At 44.0% G+C, this 18,515-nt stretch overlaps 1 long non-coding RNA gene across 9 annotated transcripts in view; it reads right to left on the minus strand.

Moving 5' to 3' along the window:
- LOC307181459 overlaps positions 1-18,515 on the minus strand; it is a 1,863,373-nt gene that overhangs the window by 1,430,183 nt on the left and 414,675 nt on the right. Inside the window, exon 1 of one of the 9 annotated variants that reach the window (XR_013826814.1) lies at positions 17,176-17,259. The exons of 7 other annotated variants lie outside the window; for them this stretch is intronic. This is a non-coding gene — a long non-coding RNA (uncharacterized lncRNA). Of the gene's footprint in view, positions 1-6,130; positions 6,421-17,175; positions 17,260-18,515 lie in introns of those variants that run through there. One more of the 9 variants, XR_013826815.1, reaches the window with a different exon arrangement.

The raw sequence follows: 18,515 nt of genomic DNA on the forward strand, positions 1-18,515 counted from the left end.
TCAAATTTAGAAAACCAACTTATGCTTGCTTAAGGGTAAAGGTGAGTTGGGGTGCTGCATAAAACCAGAGATTGAAATGAGCACAGATAAAGTTCCTTAAGTCAAATATGGAATAGACAAGAGCTACTCCTTGCTCAACGAAATGGACTCAACACCGCATATTAAACGCCTAAGAATGTACCTCACTAGTAAGTATCTTAAAAACCTATGGATTGCTATGTCTCCGAAAGAGAATCAAGCATGTGTACAGGGGCATAAACGCAGCAGTGATAGGATTGGAGAGGTTCGGTGAGCAAATGAAGACCCTTTGAAGTCATATTGCATGGTACCCATTACACGGGTCTTAACTCTCCAGGTTTAAGGTATTCTTCCTTCAGCTAAAACATGCATGTGGAACCCAAGTATGATCAACCATGTGAACGGGAGACGTGTTCAAATATGTCTCAGTTTTCCTCCCCTGGTACTCGGGTGCAACATTCCAGACGCTTTACTAACACTCTCCCGACTTGGAGAGTCAGTCCCTTTAACCTCCTGTTTGGCCCAGTTTGCAATTTCTGCGGAAGATGAACAGGAATAGCGAGAACCAATGAGAGACTAGCTGGAGGTGTCTGGACGGGCAAATTTAACTCTCATTTCCCACCAGGAAGAGGAATTAACCAAAGGCTCAGCGTGCCGTGCCGGAACCAGATTAGGGCCTGAAGCCATCCTGCGGTGTTGCGGCCAGGTCACAAGAAAGCGAGTTGAAGAAAGGAGCTCAGGGGCACTGTAATTCACAAACCTGCAGAGTTATAAATGACAGCTATCGTCCAAAAATAGACTGAAGTAAGGCTGCCAAGAGGACTTGAAAGCGGGGCAGAATTGCAGGAAACCGATTTCAGGAGGTAGACTGGAATTGCATTGAAAGCATAGGAAAAGAGGCAGAACGTCCACAATGATGCACTTGGCCAAAAAGTTCGTACGCGTTTTTCCCTGAATATATTCAGGAAAAAACGCATACGCCCTTTTTGGCCAACCAAGCAAGCTTGCAAAGGAAATCTGCACTACAATGAAGTCTCAGTTCCCCCCAGTCAAAAGGGCCATCTGAAAAAAGTGTAAAATCCAGAAAGGCAGGACAGGCCATGGAGAACTGGGAGCCTTGTTATGCTGATGGGTGGGATGTAAATTGCCAACAACCACTCGGGAGAAGTGTATGGTGTTTCCTGAAACATCTAAAAAACAAAGCAACAGAGCCTAGGGCACTGCCACTTATGGTCCTATAGCTTAGGGAAATTAAAATCAAAAAGACACAGCCACCCCAAAGTTTGGAATGGCTCTGTTTACAAGAACCTCGTTTACCGTACAAGTTCAACATCGCAGAAAGTGAAAAATGGATAAAGAAGTTGTGGTATTTACTTACAAAGCAATATCACTCAGCAATGAAATCTATGGTATCAGACCATTAGCATCACAATGAGTGGATTCAGGTATGATGATTCTAACTGAAGTAAGTCACACAGAAAAAGAAACATCATAAGATATCAGTAATACACGGAATGTAAACTTGGCTACACAGGAACTGAATTACAGAACAGAACAGGGTCTCAAATTTAGAAAACCAACTTATGCTTGCTTAAGGGTAAAGGTGAGTTGGGGTGCTGCATAAAACCAGAGATTGAAATGAGCACAGATAAAGTTCCTTAAGCCAAATATGGAATAGACAAGAGCTACTCCTTGCTCAACGAAATGGACTCAACACCGCATATTAAACGCCTAAGAATGTACCTGACTAGTAAGTATCGTAAAACCTATGGATTGCTATGTCTCCAAAAGAGAATCAAGCATGTGTACAGGGGCATAAACGCAGCAGTGATAGGATTGGAGAGGTTCGGTGAGCAAATGAAGACCCTTTGAAGTCATATTGCATGGTACCCATTCCACGGGTTTCAACTACCCAGTTTTTAGGTATTCTTCCTTCAGCTAAAACATGCATGTGGAACCCAAGTATGATCAACCATGTGAACGGGAGACGTGTTCAAATATGTCTCAGTTTTCCTCCCCTGGTACTCGGGTGCAACATTCCAGACGCTTTACTAACACTCTCCCCACTTGGAGAGTCAGCGCCTTTAACCTCCTGTTTGGCCCAGTTTGCAATTTCTGCGGAAGATGAACAGGAATAGCGAGAACCAATGAGAGGCTAGCTGGAGGTGTCTGGACGGGCAAATTTAACTCTCATTTCCCACCAGGAAGAGGAAATAACCAAAGGCTCAGCGTGCCGTGCCGGAACCAGATTAGGGCCTGAAGCCATCCTGCGGTGTTGCGGCCAGCTCAAAAGAAAGCGAGTTGAAGAAAGGAGCTCAGGGGCACTGTAATTCACAAACCTGCAGAGTTATAAATGACAGCTATCGTCCAAAAATAGACTGAAGTAAGACTGCCAAGAGGACTTGAAAGCGGGGCAGAATTGCAGGAAACCGATTTCAGGAGCTAGACTGGAATTGCATTGAAAGCATAGGAAAAGAGGCAGAACGTCCACAATGATGCACTTGGCCAAAAAGGGCGTATGCGTTTTTTCCTGAATATATTCAGGAAAAAACGCATACGCCCTTTTTGGCCAACCAAGCAAGCTTGCAAAGGAAATCTGCACTACAATGAAGTCTCACTTCCCCCCGGTCAAAAGGGCCATCTGAAAAAAGTGTAAAATCCAGAAAGGCAGGACAGGCCATGGATAACTGGGAGCCTTGTTATGCTGATGGGCGGGATGTAAATTGCCAACAACCACTCGGGAGAAGTGTATGGTGTTTCCTGAAACATCTAAAAAGCAAAGCAACAGAACCTAGGGCACTTCCACTTATGGTCCTATAGCTTAGGGAAATTAAAATCAAAAAGACACAGCCACCCCAAAGTTTGGAACGGCTCTGTTTACAAGAACCTCGTTTACAGTACAAGTTCAACATCGCAGAAAGTGAAAAATGGATAAAGAAGTTGTGGTATTTACTTACAAAGCAATATCACTCAGCAATGAAATCTGTGTCATCAGGCCCTTAGCAGCACAATGAGTGGATTCAGGTATGATGATTCTAACTGAAGTAAGTCACACAGAAAAAGAAACATCATAAGATATCAGTAATACACGGAATGTAAACTTGGCTACACAGGAACTGAATTACAGAACAGAACAGCGTCTCAAATTTAGAAAACCAACTTATGCTTGCTTAAGGGGAAAGGTGAGTTGGGGTGCTGCATAAAACCAGAGATTGAAATGAGCACAGATAAAGTTCCTTAAGTCAAATATGGAATAGACAAGAGCTACTCCTTGCTCAACGAAATGGACTCAACACCGCATATTAAACGCCTAAGAATGTACCTGACTAGTAAGTATCGTAAAACCTATGGATTGCTATGTCTCCAAAAGAGAATCAAGCATGTGTACAGGGGCATAAATGCAGCAGTGATAGGATTGGAGAGGTTCGGTGAGCAAATGAAGACCCTTTGAAGTCATATTGCATGGTACCCATTACACGGGTCTTAACTCTCCAGGTTTAAGGTATTCTTCCTTAAGCTAAAACATGCATGTGGAACCCAAGTATGATCAACCATGTGAACGGGAGACGTGTTCAAATATGTCTCAGTTTTCCTCCCCTGGTACTCGGGTGCAACATTCCAGACGCTTTACTAACACTCTCCCCACTTGGAGAGTCAGTCCCTTTAACCTCCTGTTTGGCCCAGTTTGCAATTTCTGCGGAAGATGAACAGGAATAGCGAGAACCAATGAGAGACTAGCTGGAGGTGTCTGGACGGGCAAATTTAACTCTCATTTCCGACCAGGAAGAGGAAATAACCAAAGGCTCAGCGTGCCGTGCCGGATCCAGATTAGGGCCTGAAGCCATCCTGCGGTGTTGCGGCCAGGTCACAAGAAAGCGAGTTGAAGAAAGGAGCTCAGGGGCACTGTAATTCACAAACCTGCAGAGTTATAAATGACAGCTATCGTCCAAAAATAGACTGAAGTAAGGCTGCCAAGAGGACTTGAAAGCGGGGCAGAATTGCAGGAAACCGATTTCAGGAGGTAGACTGGAATTGCATTGAAAGCATAGGAGAAGAGGCAGAACGTCCACAATGATGCACTTGGCCAAAAAGGGCGTATGCGTTTTTTCCTGAATATATTCAGGAAAAAACGCATACGCCCTTTTGGCCAACCAAGCAAGCTTGCAAAGGAAATCTGCACTACAATGAAGTCTCACTTCCCCCCGGTCAAAAGGGCCATCTGAAAAAAGTGTAAAATCCAGAAAGGCAGGACAGGCCATGGAGAACTGGGAGCCTTGTTATGCTGATGGGCGAGATGTAAATTGCCAACAACCACTCGGGAGAAGTGTATGGTGTTTCCTGAAACATCTAAAAAACAAAGCAACAGAGCCTAGGGCACTTCCACTTATGGTCCTATAGCTTAGGGAAATTAAAATCAAAAAGACACAGCCACCCCAAAGTTTGGAACGGCTCTGTTTACAAGAACCTCGTTTACAGTACAAGTTCAACATCGCAGAAAGTGAAAAATAGATAAAGAAGTTGTGGTATTTACTTACAAAGCAATATCACTCAGCAATGAAATCTATGTCATCAGGCCCTTAGCATCACGATGAGTGGATTCAGGTATGATGATTCTAACTGAGATAAGTCACACAGAAAAAGAAACATCATAAGATATCAGTAATACACGGAATGTAAACTTGGCTACACAGGAACTGAATTACAGAACAGAACAGGGTCTCAAATTTAGAAAACCAACTTATGCTTGCTTAAGGGTAAAGGTGAGTTGGGGTGCTGCATAAAACCAGAGATTGAAATGAGCACAGATAAAGTTCCTTAAGCCAAATATGGAATAGACAAGAGCTACTCCTTGCTCAACGAAATGGACTCAACACCGCATATTAAACGCCTAAGAATGTACCTGACTAGTAAGTATCGTAAAACCTATGGATTGCTATGTCTCCGAAAGAGAATCAGGCATGTGTACAGGGGCATAAACGCAGCAGTGATAGGATTGGAGAGGTTCGGTGAGCAAATGAAGACCCTTTGAAGTCATATTGCATGGTACCCATTACACGGGTCTTAACTCTCCAAGTTTAAGGTATTCTTCCTTCAGCTAAAACATGCATGTGGAACCCAAGTATGATCAACCATGTTAACGGGAGACGTGTTCAAATATGTCTCAGTTTTCATACCCTGGTACTCGGGTGCAACATTCCAGACGCTTTACTAACACTCTCCCCACTTGGAGAGTCAGCGCCTTTAACCTCCTGTTTGGCCCAGTTTGCAATTTCTGCGGAAGATGAACAGGAATAGCGAGAACCAATGAGAGACTAGCTGGAGGTGTCTGGACGGGCAAATTTAACTCTCATTTCTGACCAGGAAGAGGAAATAACCAAAGGCTCAGCATGCCGTGCCGGAACCAGATTAGGGCCTGAAGCCATCCTGCGGTGTTGCGGCCAGGTCACAAGAAAGCGAGTTGAAGAAAGGAGCTCAGGGGCACTGTAATTCACAAACCTGCAGAGTTATAAATGACAGCTATCGTCCAAAAATAGACTGAAGTAAGGCTGCCAAGAGGACTTGAAAGCGGGGCAGAATTGCAGGAAACCGATTTCAGGAGGTAGACTGGAATTGCACTGAAAGCATAGGAAAAGAGGCAGAACGTCCACAATGATGCACTTGGCCAAAAATGGCGTATGCGTTTTTTCCTGAATATATTCAGGAAAAAACACATACGCCCTTTTTGGCCAACCAAGCAAGCTTGCAAAGGAAATCTGCACTACAATGAAGTCTCACTTCCCCCCGGTCAAAGGGCCATCTGAAAAAAGTGTAAAATCCAGAAAGGCAGGACAGGCCATGGAGAACTGGGAGCCTTGTTATGCTGATGGGCGGGATGTAAATTGCCAACAGACACTAGGGAGAAGTGTATGGTGTTTCCTGAAACATCTAAAAAACAAAGCAACAGAGCCTAGGGCACTTCCACTTATGGTCCTATATTTAGGGAAATTAAAATCAAAAAGACACAGCCACCCCAAAGTTTGGGACGCCTCTGTTTACAAGAACCTCGTTTACAGTACAAGTTCAACATCGCAGAAAGTGAAAAATGGATAAAGAAGTTGTGGTATTTACTTACAAAGCAATATCACTCAACAATGAAATCTGTGTCATCAGGCCCTTAGCAGCACAATGAGTGGATTCAGGTATGATGATTCTAACCAAAGTAAGTCACACAGAAAAAGAAACATCATAAGATATCAGTAATACACGGAATGTAAACTTGGCCACACAGGAACTGAATTACAGAACAGAACAGGGTCTCAAATTTAGAAAACCAACTTATGCTTGCTTAAGGGGAAAGGTGAGTTGGGGTGCTGCATAAAACCAGAGATTGAAATGAGCATAGATAAAGTTCCTTAAGTCAAATATGGAATAGACAAGAGCTACTCCTTGCTCAACGAAATGGACTCAACACCGCATATTAAACGCCTAAGAATGTACCTGACTAGTAAGTATCGTAAAACCTATGGATTGCTATGTCTCCAAAAGAGAATCAAGCATGTGTACATGGGCATAAACGCAGCAGTGATAGGATTGGAGAGGTTCGGTGAGCAAATGAAGACCCTTTGAAGTCATATTGCATGGTACCCATTACACGGGTCTCAACTCTCCAGGTTTAAGGTATTCTTCCTTCAGCTAAAACATGCATGTGGAACCCAAGTATGATCAACCATGTGAACGGGAGACGTGTTCAAATATGTCTCAGTTTTCCTCCCCTGGTACTCGGGTGCAACATTCCAGACGCTTTACTAACACTCTCCCCACTTGGAGAGTCAGCGCCTTTAACCTCCCGTTTGGCCCAGTTTGCAATTTCTGCGGAAGATGAACAGGAATAGCGAGAACCAATGAGAGGCTAGCTGGAGGTGTCTGGACGGGCAAATTTAACTCTCATTTCCCAACAGGAAGAGGAAATAACCAAAGGCTCAGCGTGCCGTACCGGAACCAGATTAGGGCCTGAAGCCATCCTGCGGTGTTGCGGCCAGCTCAACAGAAAGCGAGTTGAAGAAAGGAGCTCAGGGGCACTGTAATTCACAAACCTGCAGAGTTATAAATGACAGCTATCGTCCAAAAATAGACTGAAGTAAGGCTGCCAAGAGGACTTGAAAGCGGGGCAGAATTGCAGGAAACCGATTTCAGGAGGTAGACTGGAATTGCATTGAAAGCATAGGAAAAGAGGCAGAACGTCCACAATGATGCACTTGGCCAAAAAGGGCGTATGCGTTTTTTCCTGAATATATTCAGGAAAAAACGCATACACCCTTTTTGGCCAACCAAGCAAGCTTGCAAAGGAAATCTGCACTACAATGAAGTCTCACTTCCCCCCGGTCAAAAGGGCCATCTGAAAAAAGTGTAAAATCCAGAAAGGCAACAGGCCATTGAGAACTGGGAGCCTTGTTATGCTGATGGGCGGGATGTAAATTGCCAACAACCACTCGGGAGAAGTGTATGGTGTTTCCTGAAACATCTAAAAAACAAAGCAACAGAGCCTAGGGCACTGCCACTTATGGTCCTATAGCTTAGGGAAATTAAAATCAAAAAGACACAGCCACCCCAAAGTTTGGAACGGCTCTGTTTACAAGAACCTCGTTTATAGTACAAGTTCAACATCGCAGAAATTGAAAAATGGATAAAGAAGTTGTGGTATTTACTTACAAAGCAATATCACTCAGCAATGAAATCTATGTCATCAGGCCCTTAGCATCACAATGAGTGGATTCAGGTATGATGATTCTAACTGAAGTAAGTCACACAGAAAAAGAAACATCATAAGATATCAGTAATACACGGAATGTAAACTTGGCCACACAGGAACTGAATTACAGAACAGAACAGGGTCTCAAATTTAGAAAACCAACTTATGCTTGCTTAAGGGGAAAGGTGAGTTGGGGTGCTGCATAAAACCAGAGATTGAAATGAGCATAGATAAAGTTCCTTAAGTCAAATATGGAATAGACAAGAGCTACTCCTTGCTCAACGAAATGGACTCAACACCGCATATTAAACGCCTAAGAATGTACCTGACTAGTAAGTATCCTAAAACCTATGGATTGCTATGTCTCCAAAAGAGAATCAAGCATGTGTACAGGGGCATAAACGCAGCAGTGATAGGATTGGAGAGGTTCGGTGAGCAAATGAAGACCCTTTGAAGTCATATTGCATGGTACCCATTACACGGGTCTCAACTCTCCAGGTTTAAGGTATTCTTCCTTCAGCTAAAACATGCATGTGGAACCCAAGTATGATCAACCATGTGAACGGGAGACGTGTTCAAATATGTCTCAGTTTTCCTCCCCTGGTACTCGGGTGCAACATTCCAGACGCTTTACTAACACTCTCCCCACTTGGAGAGTCAGCGCCTTTAACCTCCCGTTTGGCCCAGTTTGCAATTTCTGCGGAAGATGAACAGGAATAGCGAGAACCAATGAGAGGCTAGCTGGAGGTGTCTGGACGGGCAAATTTAACTCTCATTTCCCAACAGGAAGAGGAAATAACCAAAGGCTCAGCGTGCCGTACCGGAACCAGATTAGGGCCTGAAGCCATCCTGCGGTGTTGCGGCCAGCTCAAAAGAAAGCGAGTTGAAGAAAGGAGCTCAGGGGCACTGTAATTCACAAACCTGCAGAGTTATAAATGACAGCTATCGTCCAAAAATAGACTGAAGTAAGGCTGCCAAGAGGACTTGAAAGCGGGGCAGAATTGCAGGAAACCGATTTCAGGAGGTAGACTGGAATTGCATTGAAAGCATAGGAAAAGAGGCAGAACGTCCACAATGATGCACTTGGCCAAAAAGGGCGTATGCATTTTTTCCTGAATATATTCAGGAAAAAACGCATACGCCCTTTTTGGCCAACCAAGCAAGCTTGCAAAGGAAGTCTGCACTACAATGAAGTCTCACTTCCCCCCGGTCAAAAGGGCCATCTGAAAAAAGTGTAAAATCCAGAAAGGCAGGACAGGCCATGGACAACTGGGAGCCTTGTTATGCTGATGGGCGGGATGTAAATTGCCAACAACCACTCAGGAGAAGTGTATGGTGTTTCCTGAAACATCTAAAAAACAAAGCAACAGAACCTAGGGCACTTCCACTTATGGTCCTATAGCTTAGGGAAATTAAAATCAAAAAGACACAGCCACCCCAAAGTTTGGAACGGCTCTGTTTACAAGAACCTCGTTTACAGTACAAGTTCAACATCGCAGAAAGTGAAAAATGGATAAAGAAGTTGTGGTATTCACTTACAAAGCAATATCACTCAGCAATGAAATCTATGTCATCAGGCCCTTAGCATCACAATGAGTGGATTCAGGTATGATGATTCTAACTGAAATAAGTCACACAGAAAAAGAAACATCATAAGATATCAGTAATACACAGAATGGAAACTTGGCTACACAGGAACTGAATTACAGAACAGAACAGGGTCTCAAATTTAGAAAAACAACTTATGCTTGCTTAAGGGGAAAGGTGAGTTGGGGTGCTGCATAAAACCAGAGATTGAAATGAGCACAGATAAAGTTCCTTAAGCCAAATATGGAATAGACAAGAGCTACTCCTTGCTAAACGAAATGGACTCAACACCGCATATTAAACGCCTAAGAATGTACCTGACTTGTAAGTATCTTAAAACCTATGGATTGCTATGTCTCCGAAAGAGAATCAAGCATGTGTACAGGGGCATAAACGCAGCAGTGATAGGATTGGAGAGGTTCGGTGAGCAAATGAAGACCCTTTGAAGTCATATTGCATGGTACCCATTCCACGGGTTTCAACTACCCAGGTTTAAGGTATTCTTCCTTCAGCTAAAACATGCATGTGGAACCTAGAGTATGATCAACCATGTGATCGGGAGACGTGTTCAAATATGTCTCAGTTTTCCTCCCCTGGTACTCGGGTGCAACATTCCAGACGCTTTACTAACACTCTCCCCACTTGGAGAGTCAGTCCCTTTAACCTCCTGTTTGGCCCCGTTTGCAATTTCTGCGGAAGATGAACAGGAATAACGAGAACCAATGAGAGGCTAGCTGGAGGTTTCTGGACGGGCAAATTTAACTCTCATTTCCCACCAGGAAGAGGAATTAACCAAAGGCTCAGCATGCCGGCCCGGAACCAGACTAGGGCCTGAAGCCATCCTGCGGTGTTGCGGCCAGGTCACAAGAAAGCGAGTTGAAGAAAGGAGCTCAGGGGCACTGTAATTCACAAACCTGCAGAGTTATAAATGACAGCTATCGTCCAAAAATAGACTGAAGTAAGGCTGCCAAGAGGACTTGAAAGCGGGGCAGAATTGCAGGAAACCGATTTCAGGAGGTAGACTGGAATTGCATTGAAAGCATAGGAAAAGAGGCAGAACGTCCACAATGATGCACTTGGCCAAAAAGGGCGTATGCGTTTTTTCCTGAATATATTCAGGAAAAAACGCATACGCCCTTTTTGGCCAACCAAGCAAGCTTGCAAAGGAAATCTGCACTACAATGAAGTCTCACTTCCCCCCGGTCAAAAGGGCCATCTGAAAAAAGTGTAAAATCCAGAAAGGCAACAGGCCATTGAGAACTGGGAGCCTTGTTATGCTGATGGGCGGGATGTAAATTGCCAACAGACACTCGGGAGAAGTGTATGGTGTTTCCTGAAACATCTAAAAAACAAAGCAACAGAACCTAGGGCACTTCCACTTATGGTCCTATAGCTTAGGGAAATTAAAATCAAAAAGACACAGCCACCCCAAAGTTTGGAACGGCTCTGTTTACAAGAACCTCGTTTACAGTACAAGTTCAACATCGCAGAAAGTGAAAAATGGATAAAGAAGTTGTGGTATTTACTTACAAAGCAATATCACTCAGCAATGAAATCTATGTCATCAGGCCCTTAGCATCACAATGAGTGGATTCAGGTATGATGATTCTAACTGAAATAAGTCACACAGAAAAAGAAACATCATAAGATATCAGTAATACACGGAATGTAAACTTGGCCACACAGGAACTGAATTACAGAACAGAACAGGGTCTCAAATTTAGAAAACCAACTTATGCTTGCTTAAGGGTAAAGGTGAGTTGGGGTGCTGCATAAAACCAGAGATTGAAATGGGCATACATAAAGTTCCTTAAGTCAAATATGGAATAGACAAGAGCTACTCCTTGCTCAACGAAATGGACTCAACACCGCATATTAAACGCCTAAGAATGTACCTGACTAGTAAGTATCGTAAAACCTATGGATTGCTATGTCTCCAAAAGAGAATCAAGCATGTGTACAGGGGCATAAACGCAGCAGTGATAGGATTGGAGAGGTTCGGTGAGCAAATGAAGACCCTTTGAAGTCATATTGCATGGTACCCATTACACGGGTCTCAACTCTCCAGGTTTAAGGTATTCTTCCTTCAGCTAAAACATGCATGTGGAACCCAAGTATGATCAACCATGTGAACGGGAGACGTGTTCAAATATGTCTCAGTTTTCCTCCCCTGGTACTCGGGTGCAACATTCCAGACGCTTTACTAAAACTCTCCCCACTTGGAGAGTCAGCGCCTTTAACCTCCCGTTTGGCCCAGTTTGCAATTTCTGCGGAAGATGAACAGGAATAGCGAGAACCAATGAGAGGCTAGCTGGAGGTGTCTGGACGGGCAAATTTAACTCTCATTTCCCACCAGGAAGAGGAAATAACCAAAGGCTCAGCGTGCCGTACCGGAACCAGATTAGGGCCTGAAGCCATCCTGAGGTGTTGCGGCCAGCTCAAAAGAAAGCCAGTTGAAGAAAGGAGCTCAGGGGCACTGTAATTCACAAACCTGCAGAGTTATAAATGACAGCTATCGTCCAAAAATAGACTGAAGTAAGGCTGCCAAGAGGACTTGAAAGCGGGGCAGAATTGCAGGAAACCGATTTCAGGAGGTAGACTGGAATTGCATTGAAAGCATAGGAAAAGAGGCAGAACGTCCACAATGATGCACTTGGCCAAAAAGGGCGTATGCGTTTTTTCCTGAATATATTCAGGAAAAAACGCATACGCCCTTTTTGGCCAACCAAGCAAGCTTGCAAAGGAAATCTGCACTACAATGAAGTCTCACTTCCCCCCGGTCAAAAGGGACATCTGAAAAAAGTGTAAAATCCAGAAAGGCAGGACAGGCCATGGAGAACTGGGAGCCTTGTTATGCTGATGGGCGGGATGTAAATTGCCAACAACCACTCGGGAGAAGTGTATGGTGTTTCCTGAAACATCTAAAAAACAAAGCAACAGAGCCTAGGGCACTGCCACTTATGGTCCTATAGCTGAGGGAAATTAAAATCAAAAAGACACAGCCACCCCAAAGTTTGGGACGCCTCTGTTTACAAGAACCTCGTTTACAGTACAAGTTCAACATCGCAGAAAGTGAAAAATGGATAAAGAAGTTGTGGTATTTACTTACAAAGCAATATCACTCAGCAATGAAATCTGTGTCATCAGGCCCTTAGCAGCACAATGAGTGGATTCAGGTATGATGAATCTAACTGAAGTAAGTCACACAGAAAAAGAAACATCATAAGATATCAGTAATACACGGAATGTAAACTTGGCTACACAGGAACTGAATTACAGAACAGAACAGGGACTCAAATTTAGAAAACCAACTTATGCTTGCTTAAGGGTAAAGGTGAGTTGGGGTGCTGCATAAAACCAGAGATTGAAATGAGCACAGATAAAGTTTCTTAAGTCAAATATGGAATAGACAAGAGCTACTCCTTGCTCAACGAAATGGACTCAAAACTGCATATTAAACGCCTAAGAATGTACCTGACTAGTAAGTATCTTAAAACCTATGGATTGCTATGTCTCCGAAAGAGAATCAAGCATGTGTACAGGGGCATAAACGCTGCAGTGATAGGATTGGAGAGGTTTGGTGAGCAAATGAAGACCCTTTGAAGTCATATTGCATGGTACCCATTACACGGGTCTCAACTCTCCAGGTTTAAGGTATTCTTCCTTCAGCTAATACATGCATGTGGAACCCAAGTATGATCAACCATGTGAACGGGAGACGTGTTCAAATATGTCTCAGTTTTCCTCCCCTGGTACTCGGGTGCAACATTCCAGACGCTTTACTAACACTCTCCCCACTTAGAGAGTCAGTCCCTTTAACCTCCTGTTTGGCCCAGTTTGCAATTTCTGGGGAAGATGAACAGGAATAGCGAGAACCAATGAGAGACTAGCTGGAGGTGTCTGGACGGGCAAATTTAACTCTCATTTCCCACCAGGAAGAGGAAATAACGAAAGGCTCAGCGTGCCGTACCGGAACCAGATTAGGGCCTGAAGCCATCCTGCGGTGTTGCGGCCAGGTCACAAGAAAGCGAGTTGAAGAAAGGAGCTCAGGGGCACTGTAATTCACAAACCTGCAGAGTTATAAATGACAGCTATCGTCCAAAAATAGACTGAAGTAAGGCTGCCAAGAGGACTTGAAAGCGGGGCAGAATTGCAGGAAACCGATTTCAGGAGGTAGACTGGAATTGCATTGAAAGCATAGGAAAAGAGGCAGAACGTCCACATTGATGCACTTGGCCAAAAAGGGCGTATGCGTCTTTTCCTGAATATATTCAGGAAAAAACGCATACGCCCTTTTTGGCCAACCAAGCAAGCTTGCAAAGGAAATCTGCACTACAATGAAGTCTCACTTCCCCCCGGTCAAAAGGGCCATCTGAAAAAAGTGTAAAATCCAGAAAGGCAGGACAGGCCATGGACAACTGGGAGCCTTGTTATGCTGATGGGCGGGATGTAAATTGCCAACAGACACTCGGGAGAAGTGTATGGTGTTTCCTGAAACATCTAAAAAACAAAGCAACAGAGCCTAGGGCACTGCCACTTATGGTCCTATAGCTTAGGGAAATTAAAATCAAAAAGACACAGCCACCCCAAAGTTTGGAACGGCTCTGTTTACAAGAACCTCGTTTACAGTACAAGTTCAACATCGCAGAAAGTGAAAAATGGATAAAGAACTTGTGGTACTTACGTACAATGCAGTATCACTCAGCAATGAAATCTATGTCATCAGGCCCGTAGCAGCATAATGAGTAGATTCAGGTACGATGATTCTAACTGAAATAAGTCACACAGAAAAAGAAACATCATAAGATATCACTAATACACGGAATGTAAACTTGGCTACACAGGAACTGAATTCCAAAACAGAACAGGTTCTCAAATTTAGAAAACCAACTTATGCTTGCTTAAGGGGAAAGGTGAGTTGGGGTGCTGCATAAAACCAGAGATTGAAATGAGCACAGATAAAGTTCCTTAAGCCAAATATGGAATAGACAAGAGCTACTCCTTGCTCAACGAAATGGACTCAACACCCCATATTAAACGCCTAAGAATGTACCTGAGTAGTAAGTATCTTAAAACCTATGGATTGCTATGTCTCCAAAAGAGAATCAAGCATGTGTACAGGGGCATAAACGCAGCAGTGATAGGATTGGAGAGGTTCGGTGAGCAAATGAAGACCCTTTGAAGTCATATTGCATGGTACCCATTCCACGGGTTTCAACTACCCAGGTTTAAGGTATTCTTCCTTCAGCTAAAACATGCATGTGGAACCTAGAGTATTATCAACCATGTGATCAGGAGACGTGTTCAAATATGTCTCAGTTTTCCTCCCCTGGTACTCGGGTGCAACATTCCAGACGCTTTACTAACACTCTCCCCACTTGGAGAGTCAGTCCCTTTAACCTCCTGTTTGGCCCAGTTTGCAATTTCTGCGGAAGATGAACAGGAATAGCGAGAACCAATGAGAGGCTAGCTGGAGGTGTCTGGACGGGCAAATTTAACTCTCATTTCCCACCAGGAAGAGGAATTAACCAAAGGCTCAGCATTCCGGGCCGCAACAAGATTAGGGCCTGAAGCCATCCTGCGGTGTTGCGGCCAGGTCACAAGAAAGCGAGTTGAAGAAAGGAGCTCAGGGGCACTGTAATTCACAAACCTGCAGAGTTATAAATGACAGCTATCGTCCAAAAATAGACTGAAGTAAGGCTGCCAAAGGACTTGAAAGCGGGGCAGAATTGCAGGAAACCGATTTCAGGAGGTAGACTGGAATTGCATTGAAAGCATAGGAAAAGAGGCAGAACGTCCACAATGATGCACTTGGCCAAAAAGGGCGTATGCGTTTTTTCCTGAATATATTCAGGAAAAAACGCATACGCCCTTTTTGGCCAACCAAGCAAGCTTGCAAAGGAAATCTGCACTACAATGAAGTCTCACTTCCCCCCGGTCAAAAGGGCCATCTGAAAAAAGTGTAAAATCCAGAAAGGCAGGACAGGCCATGGAGAACTGGGAGCCTTGTTATGCTGATGGGCGGGATGTAAATTGCCAACAGACACTCGGGAGAAGTGTATGGTGTTTCCTGAAACATCTAAAAAACAAAGCAACAGAGCCTAGGGCACTGCCACTTATGGTCCTATAGCTTAGGGAAATTAAAATCAAAAAGACACAGCCACCCCAAAGTTTGGGACGCCTCTGTTTACAAGAACCTCGTTTACCGTACAAGTTCAATATCACAGAAAGTGAAAAATGGATAAAGAACTTGTGGTACTTACGTACAATGCAGTATCACTCAGCAATGAAATCTATGTCATCAGGCCTGTAGCAGCATAATGAGTGGATTCAGGTACGATGATTCTAACTGAAATAAGTCACACAGAAAAAGAAACATCATAAGATATCACTAATACACGGAATGTGAACTTCGCTACACAGGAACTGCATTCCAAAACAGAACAGGGTCTCAAATTTAGAAAACCAACTTATGCTTGCTTAAGGGTAAAGGTGAGTTGTGGTGCTGCATAAAACCAGAGATTGAAATGAGCACAGATAAAGTTCCTTAAGCCAAATATAGAATAGACAAGAGCTACTCCTTGCTCAACGAAATGGACTCAACACCCCATATTAAACGCCTAAGAATGTACCTGACTAGTAAGTATCTTAAAACCTATGGATTGCTATGTCTCCAAAAGAGAATCAAGCGTGTGTACAGGGGCATAAACGCAGCAGTGATAGAATTGGAGAGGTTCGGTGAGCAAATGAAGACCCTTTGAGGTCCTATTGCATGGTACCCATTCCACGGGTCTCAACTCTCCAGGTTTAAGGTATTCTTCCTTCAGCTAAAACATGCATGTGGAACCCAGAGTATGATCAACCATGTGAACGGGAGACGTGTTCAAATATGTCTCAGTTTTCCTCCCCTGGTACTCGGGTGCAACATTCCAGACGCTTTACTAACACTCTCCCGACTTGGAGAGTCAGTCCCTTTAACCTCCTGTTTGGCCCAGTTTGCAATTTCTGCGGAAGATGAACAGGAATAGCGAGAACCAATGAGAGTCTAGCTGGAGGTGTCTGAACGGGCAAATTTAACTCTCATTTCCCACCAGGAAGAGGAATTAACCAAAGGCTCAGCATGCCGGGCCGGAACCAGATTAGGGCCTGAAGCCATCCTGCGGTGTTGCGGCCAGGTCACAAGAAAGCGAGTTGAAGAAAGGAGCTCAGGGGCACTGTAATTCACAAACCTGCAGAGTTATAAATGACAGCTATCGTCCAAAAATATACTGAAGTAAGTCTGCCAAGAGGACTTGAAAGCGGGGCAGAATTGCAGGAAACCGATTTCAGGAGGTAGACTGGAATTGCATTGAAAGCATAGGAAAAGAGGCAGAACGTCCACAATGATGCACTTGGCCAAAAAGTGCGTATGCGTTTTTTCCTGAATATATTCAGGAAAAAACGCATACGCCCTTTTTGGCCAACCAAGCAAGCTTGCAAAGGAAATCTGCACTACAATGAAGTCTCACTTCCCCCTGGTCAAAAGGGCCATCTGAAAAAAGTGTAAAATCCAGAAAGGCAACAGGCCATTGAGAACTGGGAGCCTTGTTATGCTGATGGGCGGGATGTAAATTGCCAACAGCCACTCGGGAGAAGTGTATGGTGTTTCCTGAAACATCTAAAAAACAAAGCAACAGAGCCTAGGGCACTTCCACTTATGGTCCTATAGCTTAGGGAAATTAAAATCAAAAAGACACAGCCACCCCAAAGTTTGGAACGGCTCTGTTTACAAGAACCTCGTTTACAGTACAAGTTCAACATCGCAGAATGTGAAAAATGGATAAAGAACTTGTGGTACTTACGTACAATGCAGTATCACTCAGCAATGAAATCTATGTCATCAGGCCCGTAGCAGCATAATGAGTAGATTCAGGTATGATGATTCTAACTGAAATAAGTCACACAGAAAAAGAAACATCATAAGATATCACTAATACACGGAATGTAAACTGGGCTACACAGGAACTGAATTCCAAAACAGAACAGGTTCTCAAATTTAGAAAACCAACTTATGCTTGCTTAAGGGGAAAGGTGAGTTGGGTTGCTGCATAAAACCAGAGATTGAAATGAGCACAGATAAAGTTCCTTAAGCCAAATATGGAATAGACAAGAGCTACTCCTTGCTCAACGAAATGGACTCAACACCGCATATTAAACGCCTAAGAATGTACCTGACTAGTAAGTATCTTAAAACCTATGGATTGCTATGTCTCCGAAAGAGAATCAAGCATGTGTACAGGGGCATAAACGCAGCAGTGATAGGATTGGAGAGGTTCGGTGAGCAAATGAAGACCCTTTGAAGTCATATTGCATGGTACCCATTCCACGGGTTTCAACTACCCAGGTTTAAGGTATTCTTCCTTCAGCTAAAACATGCATGTGGAACCTAGAGTATGATCAACCATGTGATCGGGAGACGTGTTCAAATATGTCTCAGTTTTCGTACCCTGGTACTCGGGTGCAACATTCCAGATGCTTTACTAACACTCTCCCGACTTGGAGAGTCAGTCCCTTTAACCTCCTGTTTGGCCCAGTTTGCAATTTCTGCGGAAGATGAACAGGAATAGCGAGAACCAATGAGAGGCTAGCTGGAGGTGTCTGGACGGGCAAATTTAACTCTCATTTCCCACCAGGAAGAGGAATTAACCAAAGGCTCAGCGTGCCGTGCCGGAACCAGATTAGGGCCTGAAGCCATCCTGCGGAGTTGCGGCCAGCTCAAAGAAAGCGAGTTGAAGAAAGGAGCTCAGGGGCACTGTAATTCACAAACCTACAGAGTTATAAATGACAGCTATCGTCCAAAAATAGACTGAAGTAAGGCTGCCAAAGGACTTGAAAGCGGGGCAGAATTGCAGGAAACCGATTTCAGGAGGTAGACTGGAATTGCATTGAAAGCATAGGAAAAGAGGCAGAACGTCCACAATGATGCACTTGGCCAAAAAGGGCGTATGCGTTTTTTCCTGAATATATTCAGGAAAAAACGCATACGCCCTTTTTGGCCAAACAAGCAAGCTTGCAAAGGAAATCTGCACTACAATGAAGTCTCACTTCCCCCCGGTCAAAAGGGCCATCTGAAAAAAGTGTAAAATCCAGAAAGGCAGGACAGGCCATGGAGAACTGGGAGCCTTGTTATGCTGATGGGCGG

Source organism: Stenella coeruleoalba (assembly GCF_951394435.1).
Source record: "Stenella coeruleoalba genome assembly, contig: scaffold_37, whole genome shotgun sequence".
NCBI lineage: Eukaryota > Metazoa > Chordata > Mammalia > Artiodactyla > Delphinidae > Stenella > Stenella coeruleoalba.